The sequence below is a fragment of the Aulonocara stuartgranti genome (genome assembly GCF_965226115.1).
Source record: "Aulonocara stuartgranti genome assembly, chromosome: 19".
NCBI classification, from domain to species: domain Eukaryota; kingdom Metazoa; phylum Chordata; class Actinopteri; order Cichliformes; family Cichlidae; genus Aulonocara; species Aulonocara stuartgranti.
In genome coordinates, this window is record NC_138955.1 from 12,910,611 (window position 1) to 12,921,218 (window position 10,608).

Here is a 10,608-nt window from a genome sequence, read left to right on the forward strand (position 1 = left end):
CAGTTAGACATGTGACTTTAAAATGTTTTGGCTTATTCTTTGTGCAAGTGGTAATTGGTGTTAGTCATTAACTTTTATCTGATATTAAAAGTAAATGCACCAAATTGTTTTAGGTCAGTTCTGTGTAACTTTGAAGATTTGTAGACTGCTCCATCTGTATAAAAATTTTATATCAAACCAAACAAGCCACAGCCCCTTCCTGTTATATGTGATGTGTGACAGACACACTTGCTATTTGTATGAGTGTCTGGTCTGTGTGTATCACTGTGACTGGCAGCGCAGTAGTAGGTGCTGCTGTCATTCATATGCAGCTCAGTTATTTGTAGAGAGAAGTTGTTTTTGGATGCCTCGAGAAATGACTTTAAGTGTCCCACAGTTTTATCATATTCATTTAAAAGGTAGTCGACTGGAGCTCCATGGTGATTCTGTCTGTACCAGAGCATGGTGTAGCTGCTCATGCTGAACCCTGAACCCATTTTGCACTCCAGCGTCACTGTTCTCCCTGGGTCAGACATTTGATCTTCAGACTGAAGAACAACAACAGTCAGACCTAGAAGCCATGAGAGAAAAAAACAGAGAAAAAAAAGTGAATTTACTCAGATTTGTCACTTATATAGTAAGTATAGTAAATAAAGTGTGAGTAAATTCACAGAGCACCCACCAGAGTGAATAAAAAATGAGAAATAAATAACTGCTATAACCATGTTAGTGATGAGCTGCCTTCAGTGGAATGATACAGCAGATGCAAACCTCACCACATTCAACGCAAAAGACATGAGCTGAGATCACATGATCACATGATTTGAGAAGTATCATCTATAACTCTCCTTCATGATGGACTGCTGTTCTTTTTGAAATGTTGCCAGTATTCTGTGCTGCTGTGACAGCATCATGCAACATCATTGCAAATAAGAAAAAGTTAGTGTCTACATTTTAATTATATTAAAAAAATATTTTAAATTATATGAAATTATTTTACCTGCCAAACTTATAAGATGACCGGTTTTGATCAACTAATTTACTTGATTAAAGCCAGAAGCAAAACATGATATTGTGATATGAGATTGTCACCACATTGTCTTTAAAACTCCTTTTTGAACATGTTAATTATAATGGATATTATTTAACTGTTGTTGTATTATTTTAACACGTTCAAATTAAAGCCACACATTATGTTACATTACAAACACAAAGTTATAAGATCACATATCAAATTTTAATAAATTTGACTGTTATAAACTACAGTAGAAACTCAAAAATGACACCAGAATGGAATAAACAGAGAAATCCCTTTTTCTGCTATGTTTATTTCATTAGACTGTTTATGCTAACAATTACAGCTTCACCTTTTAATGTAAACGTTTGGTTCTTTTTACACCATGTAGCCTGCAAATTGAATAAGAATGATGATGTACCAGATGTACCAGTTAAAGAGTTAATTATATGTCAGCAAGTGAAGTTGATGTGTTGTAAAAAGAAGTACTTGGCAAGTGTAAAAACATTTTTAAAAAACTTTGACAAGGACCAAACTGTAAACAATGAACTCAGAGGGTCTCCAAAACTGGTTAAAGGAAGTGGGCACCCCAGGCTCACTGGTGTGTATGTGGAGTAAAGATACTGTGAGTTTGAACCACTGAAAATTTGGCTAAAAACACATTTGTTTTGAGGCACATTTCAGCAGCCTGGTTCAGAAAGAACAAGGTTTTTAGCATTGGCATTACACCAAAACACATCACTGTGTGCTGGCAGCACAGAAGTACATGGCTGAGTCTGATACAATCACGCTGCTGATGCTCAGAGCTCCTGTTTGGATATTTTCTCTTGTAATCTCAAAGCGATTGTCAAATTGTTCTTCCTTGACAGGGACATTGCCGAAGTAGCTGTATCCTATGAGGCTCATTAAACCATTTTCTTTTTGCTGGTACCAAAGCATTAGAAGTCATTTTTATCATGACTGCATGTAATTTCAACATTGGATTTTTCATTGACTATTCTTGGATGAGATGGTTGAAAGGTCACACTGCTGGCTTGACCTGCGTGGGGAGAAAGGCAGCTATTAAAAGAAGCTAATGTAGAAGTCATGTTAAAATAAGAAGTGTTGTAAAAAGTGCAAGAAAATTTGAAATAATTACTTGAAAGCAAGATGAGAAGAAACCCGATCACAGCTGACATCCTCCAAGTTTGTGTTGTTGTAGGTTAAACACGGTTTTTATCAGCGAAAGTCTGTAAGAGACACATCACACCTGCAGGTGTAGGAAAAATGCTTTTAGTAAGGGAGTGGCATTAAGCCACATCACTGTGTGCTGGCAGCGCAGAAGTAAACAGCAGAGTGTGACAGTTCTGCGCTTGGAATAGTAAGTGTTCCTGTTGTTGCGCTTCCTCTTGTCAACTTGAACTGTTCTTCAAACTGACCCTCAAATGTTTGGCGGGCATTTTGATACCCATACCCAATGAGGGTCATAGACTGATTTTCTTTTATATGCTGATACCAGAGCATTAAAGGAAGGTTCCCATCATTATGACTGCAATCGATCTGGACTTCACTTTTCTCTGCCACTATCTGGGGAGTAGATTGCTGAAATGTAACAGCACTCACCTGACCTGCAGAGAAAATACAATAAACATATTTGTGCAAAAACAAAAAACAAACCAAACAAAAAAAATCCAACAAAATTACCTCTAAAAAATGTATATTTTAAACATCACTGTTTAGGCATAGAAGTATATAAAAAAATAGAGACTTTCACAAAGACCTGAAGTTTGACATCTTACAGTAAAGACTGATGAAGAAAGAGCCAAAGGCATACAATGAAGACATCGTCGGGCACTGATGTGACAGGAGTAGTTCTCTGAGATTAAGACTGTGAAGCAGTAGCAGTGTCGGGTTAATTCATCACCACATCCTCATGATAAAAGCTTCAAACTACGTGCTGTGCCTCCACCTATCGGTTGAATTGGTTTAGTCCTGCCCCTGTTGTGCTGCTTTTTAAATTCTTGATCATAATTAAACCAGTTTGAATGTGCTCCCTGCTAACTTTCCACTTCTTATTTGAAATAATGAATGTGACAGTTCTTCCACCTGCTTTTTTACCAAGTTATTTATGTCACTACTGCTATTTCAAACTGTTCAGTGAATGTTCATTACCTCCTTTATTTAAATGCACTCTTCTTCTACATTAAATCCATAGCATGTAAGTGCAGTTTCTCCACAAGTCCAAAGAATTTGTCACCCGGTTAATTTGTAAAGATAAACCGACAAATAGAGAGATACTTATTGATCCTACAAGCAAATTATTGTATTACAGAAGCAAGGTTTTAATGGCAAGGATTTTCTGATATGCTCTGCCTGATGTTGCTGCTTTTTGACCATATTTAGACATTTTTCTGGCCCAGAGACTTAAAATGAAGAGTATCACTGATTGTTGGACTGATCTTGGCTGAACTAGATAGTTGGAAGATAAAACTTATAGTATCCTTAAGTATAGATTCTCATATATTTAGATTTCCTGACTTTTTCTGTGCAGTAAAGAAAGTTGAACATTTAAAAAATCATTTGGATTTCTATCTAACTTTCATAGCATCATGCTGATGTTTTTTCAATCCTTTCCTTTTATCAAACTTCTTCTTCTTAATATTATCATTACCTGTAAAACTTGCTTCCAGTTCTAATAAAGACTGTTAGAGCACTGATATGGTGTCACATGGTTTCTGTGGTTTCCTGTTGGGGTATTAATATCTGCTTGACTATTATGGAGGTTTTTGTATTGGAGGATGAGCATGTTTATCACTGTGCATACTTGCTGCTCCAAAATATTCTCCGCTGTCTTCGGGGTGTTTTGGGTTCAGGATGTGCAGATAACCAGTTTTCTCTCCATCTCCACTCACACTGAAACGACCTTCAAAACCCGGCTCAACTTTCGGGGTTTTATAATATATGTAGGCAACCAGTTTCATGGAGGTGTCTCCTGCTGAGCGGTGATACCACAGAATTGTGTCATAGCTCGAGATGTTATGAGTTAAGGTCAGGTTTATTTGAATGTTTGGTTTTCCTAAGAGTTGAGTTGGAGACTGAAAAACCTGTTTTTGTTTATTGGGGTAAACTCCTGTAAAGAAATAAAGAAACACTGTTAGATATTGCTGTAATGTGCTGCTGCTGGAGAATAAAAACCTTCAGCTTTATTACTGGAAAACAGTGGTGGAGAAGGTGTAAATATTTCACCTCCAATTCCTCCATAGTAAGGTGTTTGTAGAGCGTTCATTTACAAATACATTAAAGAAGAAGGTTAACTAATTAATTACCTTTAATCCAGAGAAAGGTGATGATGGTGATGATAAAATAAGCTGGTGCCATGTTGAATCTCAAGAACTGAATGAAGTCTTTCCTGTGCTTTGAGAAACAGAAGGAGGAACAGGAAGTGATGCAAAGAGATCAGCGTATAAGATGAGATATAAAATAGTCTTCCAAGAAGCCAGACATTCATTTAATTTTTTAAAGTGGTCTGTAACAATAGTACTCCTGTTTGTCTTATTTTGAGTTTCTCAGTTAAGATACTGACTCCATTTTTTATTTGTCATTTATCTTCTAGCATTAAAAAAACATTTGGATTGGCTAATTACAGTATGATTACTATTTTCATCTGAAAGGCTTTTATTTTAGTATATAGGATGTTCAGTTAAGTTTAAAAATGGTTCTCCAGGTGTTTTAGATGTGTATCAAAGCGTTTCTTTGGACACTGGTTACTTTTGCTATTGTAGTGACTTCTAAGAAAAGCTGTCATAATGATGGCTAAGGTTCATGGCCTATCATTACATGTTTCAAATGATGAGCCATGTATGAGATCAATGGAATTAAAAGCAAATGTTTGTTACAAAGATTCATGTCACCTTCTTAGGATCATCTGCCAGGCTGTGTGAGACTCTTCTCTAACTATTAGGGATCAGGTGTATATGCTGGCTGACAGGTACTGTTGGACTGGTTACTGGACTGGACTGGTACAGTTTCTCTCTCAGATTTCACAAGCAGTTGTTTTGTCTGATCTTGGTAGCTTGAGTGTCCACGGTTTTGTGTGGAATCTCGTGTCTGACGGGTGTTTTCACCTAACTGATAAATCATTTATTAGTCATTTGCAAAATTTTTAATGGTAAATATTTTCTGATTTCCTTTGCCAGATGTGGCTGCTTTTTGACTGTATTTGGGCTTTTTAGTTGGTCCAAGACTTTATTGAAAAGTCATTTGTGAGTTGATTACAAAAAGCAGAGAAGATCTGAAGGCAAACAGATCTTCTGTTTGGTGCACAAAAATAAATAAAACTTCAAATAGAAACATAATGTACAGAGCTTAGGTTGCAATCTTACCAAAAATGAATAGTTATTATTCATTTGTTGTGTATTTAAATTGTATCCAAGTTGCAAATCACCCATGAACGACTCTCCAATATGAAGATCAACATCACCTGTGAAGCCTACATCCAGTTCTATTGAAGACTGTTGTTAGAGCACTGATACTGTGTCACATGGTATCTGTGGTTTCCTGTTGGGGTATTAATATCTGCTTGACTATTATGGAGGTTTTTGTATTGGAGGATGAGCATATTTATCACTGTGCATACTTGCTGCTCCAAAATATTCTCCGCTGTCTTCGGGGTGTTTTGGGTTCAGGATGTGCAGATAACCAGTTTTCTCTCCATCTCCGCTCACACTGAAACGACCTTCAAAACCCGGCTCAACTTTCGGGGTTTTATAATTGACATATGCAACCAGTTTCATGGAGGTGTCTCCTGCTGAGCGGTGATACCACAGAATTGTGTCATAGCTCGAGATGTTATGAGTTAAGGTCAGGTTTATTTGAATGTTTGGTTTTCCTAAGAGTTGAGTTGGAGACTGAAAAACCTGTTTTTGTTTATTGGGGTAAACTCCTGTAAAGAAATAAAGAAACACTGTTAGGTGGTGCTGTAATGTGCTGCTGCTGGAGAAGAAAACCTGTGCATGTCAGCTGATTTCTGGGAAAATGGTGAAAGTAAATATTTATATACCACCTCCAGTTCTTCCATCTGTAAAGCATTTTAAGGGGATTCATTTACAAATATATTAAAGAAGAAGGTTAATTAATGAATTAATTACCTTTAATCCAGAGAAAGGCAACGATAAGATAAGCTGGTGTCATGTTGAATGTCAAGAACTGAATGGAGTCTTTACTGTACTTTGTAAAACCGAAGGAGGGACAGGAAGTGATGCAAAGAGACCGGCGTATAAGATGACTGTTCCGCCCTTCTGCAGCCCCTAATCTCTTTGCAGGGGCAGTGCAAGAGTGTTCAGCTGTTGCTAATTGATCACACCTAGTCAGGTGTGGATGAAGGCATACCTGAGGCAGGCTTACTAGTCTTTGTCATAATGGTACTCAATATTTTAGTCAACTTGTTATGTAATTTAAAATAACACCTCTTCTCTGTGAAACTCTGGTATTAGTCTGTGGCTGGGCGTGGTTTGCGATACCGCTGCATGTGAGATGGACACACCTGTGCAGCATCTACAATCATGCCTCGCTGGCATGTTAGAGGTGAACAAAACACAGGCAGGGTTATGGGCTGGTACTAGCAGTTGTTTTGTGTTATGATCTTAACCGATCTTCAAGTAAATATGGCAGTGTAATCCACAAAATTTGAATAATTGTAATTTTAATTCAAACTGTTTAATGGAGACAGTCTGCATTCATCAGACGGAGCCAGACGGGTGGATTTTTCACTCCAGAGAACACATCTCCACTACTCTAGACTCCAGTGGCGGCACACTTCACAACTCTTTGCATTATGCTTGGTCATGTAGGGATTTGATGTAGGTAAGATAATCTTAATCTAAATTAATCTGAAGGCCACATGAAATTTGGAGGTCTGCAGCCATTGAATCTGCAGAAAGTTGGTGACCTCTGTGCACTATGCGCCTCAGTATCGAGTGACACTGCTGTATGATTTTATGTTGCCCACCACTTTTTTTGGCTGAGTTGCTGTTTTTTCTAGTTGCTTCTAGTTGACATTATACCACCAATAGTTGACTGTGGACTTGTTGCACTGATGGCATACTGTCAGAATACTATGCTTGAATTCCTGAGACTGAGCCCTTCTTTCACATTGATTTTATGCACCTGTGGCAATAGACGTGACTGGAACCCCTGAATTCAATGATTTGGATTGGTGAGTTAATACTTGTGGCAACGCAGTGTATGTCTGAAGGGTGAAAGGAAAGCAGTAGTGTAATACATGTGCTGATAAGCTGGGAACTCGGTAAACCACAAAAACAACCCATGATTGTATGGGAGATACTTACTCTTTAACCTACATTCAGGGGTGAGCAAAAAAGAGGTTTTTGTTAAGAGAAGATGGATGTTTGATGCAGTGTGCTTCCCTAGCTGCACAAAAGTAAGTCGCAGTGTGCTCAAGCGGTTTAAGGTTGATTATGGTAAGCAAGCTATGCTTTTTCTCTCCTTCCAGATCTCCAGATAATTTGAAATGTTTTCTAAATGGCTCCTCAACGCTGTCATTGTTGAACTTTGCATATCCATATCCAACAAGTTTCAGAGCCGTTTCTCCGCGTCGCTTCTGGTACCAAAGCATCACTCTGTAGTCAGATTTTTCATGGGTGCAGATTAGTTGTACATCATCACCAGCATTTCTGATAGCAGCAGAGGGAGACTGACGGACCTGAACTCCCAATGAAATACCTGCTGTAAGCAGAGGTTGACACATCAATAATATAAAATGTGAAAGCAAAGATTGTAAATCACATTTAAGTGTGAAGCAGTTACCTGTGAGGAAAAGGCCAAAAAGAAATCTGATCATTGTGTAGAGTTCTGACATGAGCTACAAAAAAAAATGCTGTATCGCAGCATTTAAATCAACAGAGTCTGTGTGGCAGGTGCTTTCTCACAGAGCTGGGTGTCATTGCATGAAGAAACCAGTGTGATGTAGGCAGAGGAGGAGTGGCTTCATGTGATTTATCTATACAAGCTCTCCTTTTATTAGATTTCACAACAAATGATGTTTTTGGACAGCTTTCCTTATAACAAACATAAAAAACGGTCACAAAATATGTTAGCCAATGAAAACATGATTACATCAAACCACAGTACAACCACAAAAGCAGGTGTATGTGATCAGTTTATTCCCTATCTTCTTTTTAAACCACTGATGATTCCACATTGTGCAGTTTTTGTAAGGTTCAAAGAGCCTTTTTGTCATTGTGCTTCTCTCGCAGCACAGTAGTAAACTGCATTTTGCTCTTCTCCTGTAAGTTTAACTATGAGAGAACTCTTCTTTGCTGTATTCCCAGTCAGGTCTCCAGAGATGTTGAAATTATTTTTATATAGCTCTTCCATTGTGACATCTTTGTAGTATAAATACCCAATGAGTTTCATAGCTGTGTCTCCAGGTGGCTGCTGGTACCAGAGCATCACCCAGTATAGTCTGTTTTATTATGGGTGCAGAAAATCTGAATTTTGTCACCAGGTTTGCCACTAGGTTGTGCGATAATATCAGAGGGAGTCTGATGAACTCTAAGACCCTCACAAACACCTGTATGAAGAAAAAAAACTGAATATTATTAGTTATGCTCTGATCAATACTGAACAAAAAAACTAAACTAAATGTACAGTATTAATCAAACATCAACAAATATAGTTGAAACAAGTTTTTACCTGCCAGGCAAAAGAGGAGAAACGTGATCATTTTGAGAAACTGCTCAAAAAGCGACTCAGACTACACATGGGCTTTTGCATGAGATGAAAGTGACTAATAGTGGCTGATAGTGATGGTAACTGAAGTGATAAACACAATTACTCCCAGACAGAAAAAGGCTTCAGCTACTTGGGAGGAGCCAGGAGTTCAAGTGAATTTATGAGGACCGAGAGAGCCTAAAAGAAAAACCCAGTTAATCAAAGCTCCAGTCAGTATAAGTGAGGCAAAAAGCTTCTGTAGTCTTCTGTAATCTACATTTTGTGATGTGATAGATGGAGAGAAATTGATCAACTCAGTGGCTGTATAAGTAATTATCTCTTACTCTTAGTAAAAGATTATCATTGAACAAAATTCATAGTTGACATTTAAAGTAGTTTTGTTTGCTGTGAACTCTTTGTTTGTGCTCCCTTAAATCTTAACTACCTACTTTATATTTCATATGCTGCATGTTAAGGTGAAGTGTTTCTTGAGCCCTATAGTGCCACCTGGTGACATGATATAAAATGCTTGTTTCCCCCCCCAATATACATCTAATTGATTAGCAAACAGTTTTTGTACAGCTTCTCCTACTTCTCACATTACTGTGTCTGCCAACAGCACAAAAATACACCCCACTGTCATTAAACTGCAAGTGTTTCACAGTGAGAGTCCCAATGTCAAAGTTTTTTTTGCTGGCTAAATATTTTGCTTCAGAGATGTCTCCATATTCAATTTTCCCCCCAAGAAGTTTGGAGAGGATGAAGGTCATGGTCTTTCCCGGTCGCTGAATGTACCAGTATGTCTGGATATAGGTAAAGCCTTTGTTATGGCTGCAGTTCATCTCTGCAGAACTGGACACATAACTCCAGCTGATTTTAGGATATTGAGTAACATCCTGGCAGTGACCTGTGCAGAGAAAATACAACATTCAAACAGAATTTGATATCTTCTTATATAATCTGAAACACAAAAGTGTATTTACTCATTTTTTCCCCTCATTTAAACATTTTCCATATTCATTGATGAACTATTACAGCAATCTGTTTATAAAATAAGCAGAAAATATCTCAGGTATTAGTTGGCAATATTTTAAATAAATAGTATAAATGTTCCAGGTATTCCTTGACAGAGGGAAAAAAAGAAGCCATAACAAAAATAAACTTGGTTGTTGCAGTGCACACCATGACTATAGCAGAAAATATTTCCATTTCAAATGTTAATTATTAATTACTACCTTGAAGCCAAAGGGGAAAAAGTACAAATCTAATGAAAACCTGCATCATGATAGTGCTCCAGTTTCCTGAGATGCTGCCACTGCAGATATACTGAACATCTGAGGGCATTTAAATACTGTGTGTTGCCTGACAGAAGGAAGCTAACTTTGAAAAAAAAGGAGGGGAAAAAACCCTCTTCGCAGGTGCTGGTGCAGCACCGTGTGCTGAGGGGGGAACACATGGTGAGGTTTTTGTACTGAAGTGCAGTGCTTTCTAGCATTGTGTTGAGTGACAGCACAGAAGTACACTGCGCTGCTGTTTGGGCCCAGTTTTTCGATTGTTAGTGTGCAAGTCTTATTTTTATTTGCATCTCCTTTTAATTTCACATCAAGTCCTTTCTCAGGATTATCCACGGTGCCGTACACGTATCCCAAGAACTGCAGATGTCTGTTGTTCATTTGCCTATACCAGAGGATTCGATCATAGCCCTGAATACTGTGAGAACAGTTTATTTTGACTTCTTCTGTTTCCTTTGAAATGTACAGCTGGGCTGGAGTCTGGTAAATTTGGGAATTCAGAGAAGAACCTGTGGAAAAGACAAAAAAAACCTCTGACTACAAATGTGACAAATTTTCCACATGTCAGTTTGTGCATGTATGATTGACTAGATTAAGTTGAGTAAGTAACCT

At 37.8% G+C, this 10,608-nt stretch overlaps 2 long non-coding RNA genes across 2 annotated transcripts; both read right to left on the reverse strand.

Moving 5' to 3' along the window:
* Window positions 1-1,322: 1,322 nt before the first annotated feature.
* LOC309695337 lies at window positions 1,323-2,860 on the reverse strand. The gene is made up of 3 exons (XR_014273122.1): window positions 2,773-2,860; window positions 2,133-2,601; window positions 1,323-2,033 (listed from the first exon to the last, which is right to left on the reverse strand). It is a non-coding gene; the product is annotated as an uncharacterized lncRNA (long non-coding RNA).
* Window positions 2,861-8,168: 5,308 nt separating this feature from the next.
* LOC309696150 lies at window positions 8,169-10,006 on the reverse strand. The gene is made up of 3 exons (XR_014273363.1): window positions 9,980-10,006; window positions 8,687-9,611; window positions 8,169-8,564 (listed from the first exon to the last, which is right to left on the reverse strand). It is a non-coding gene; the product is annotated as an uncharacterized lncRNA (long non-coding RNA).
* Window positions 10,007-10,608: the final 602 nt, after the last annotated feature.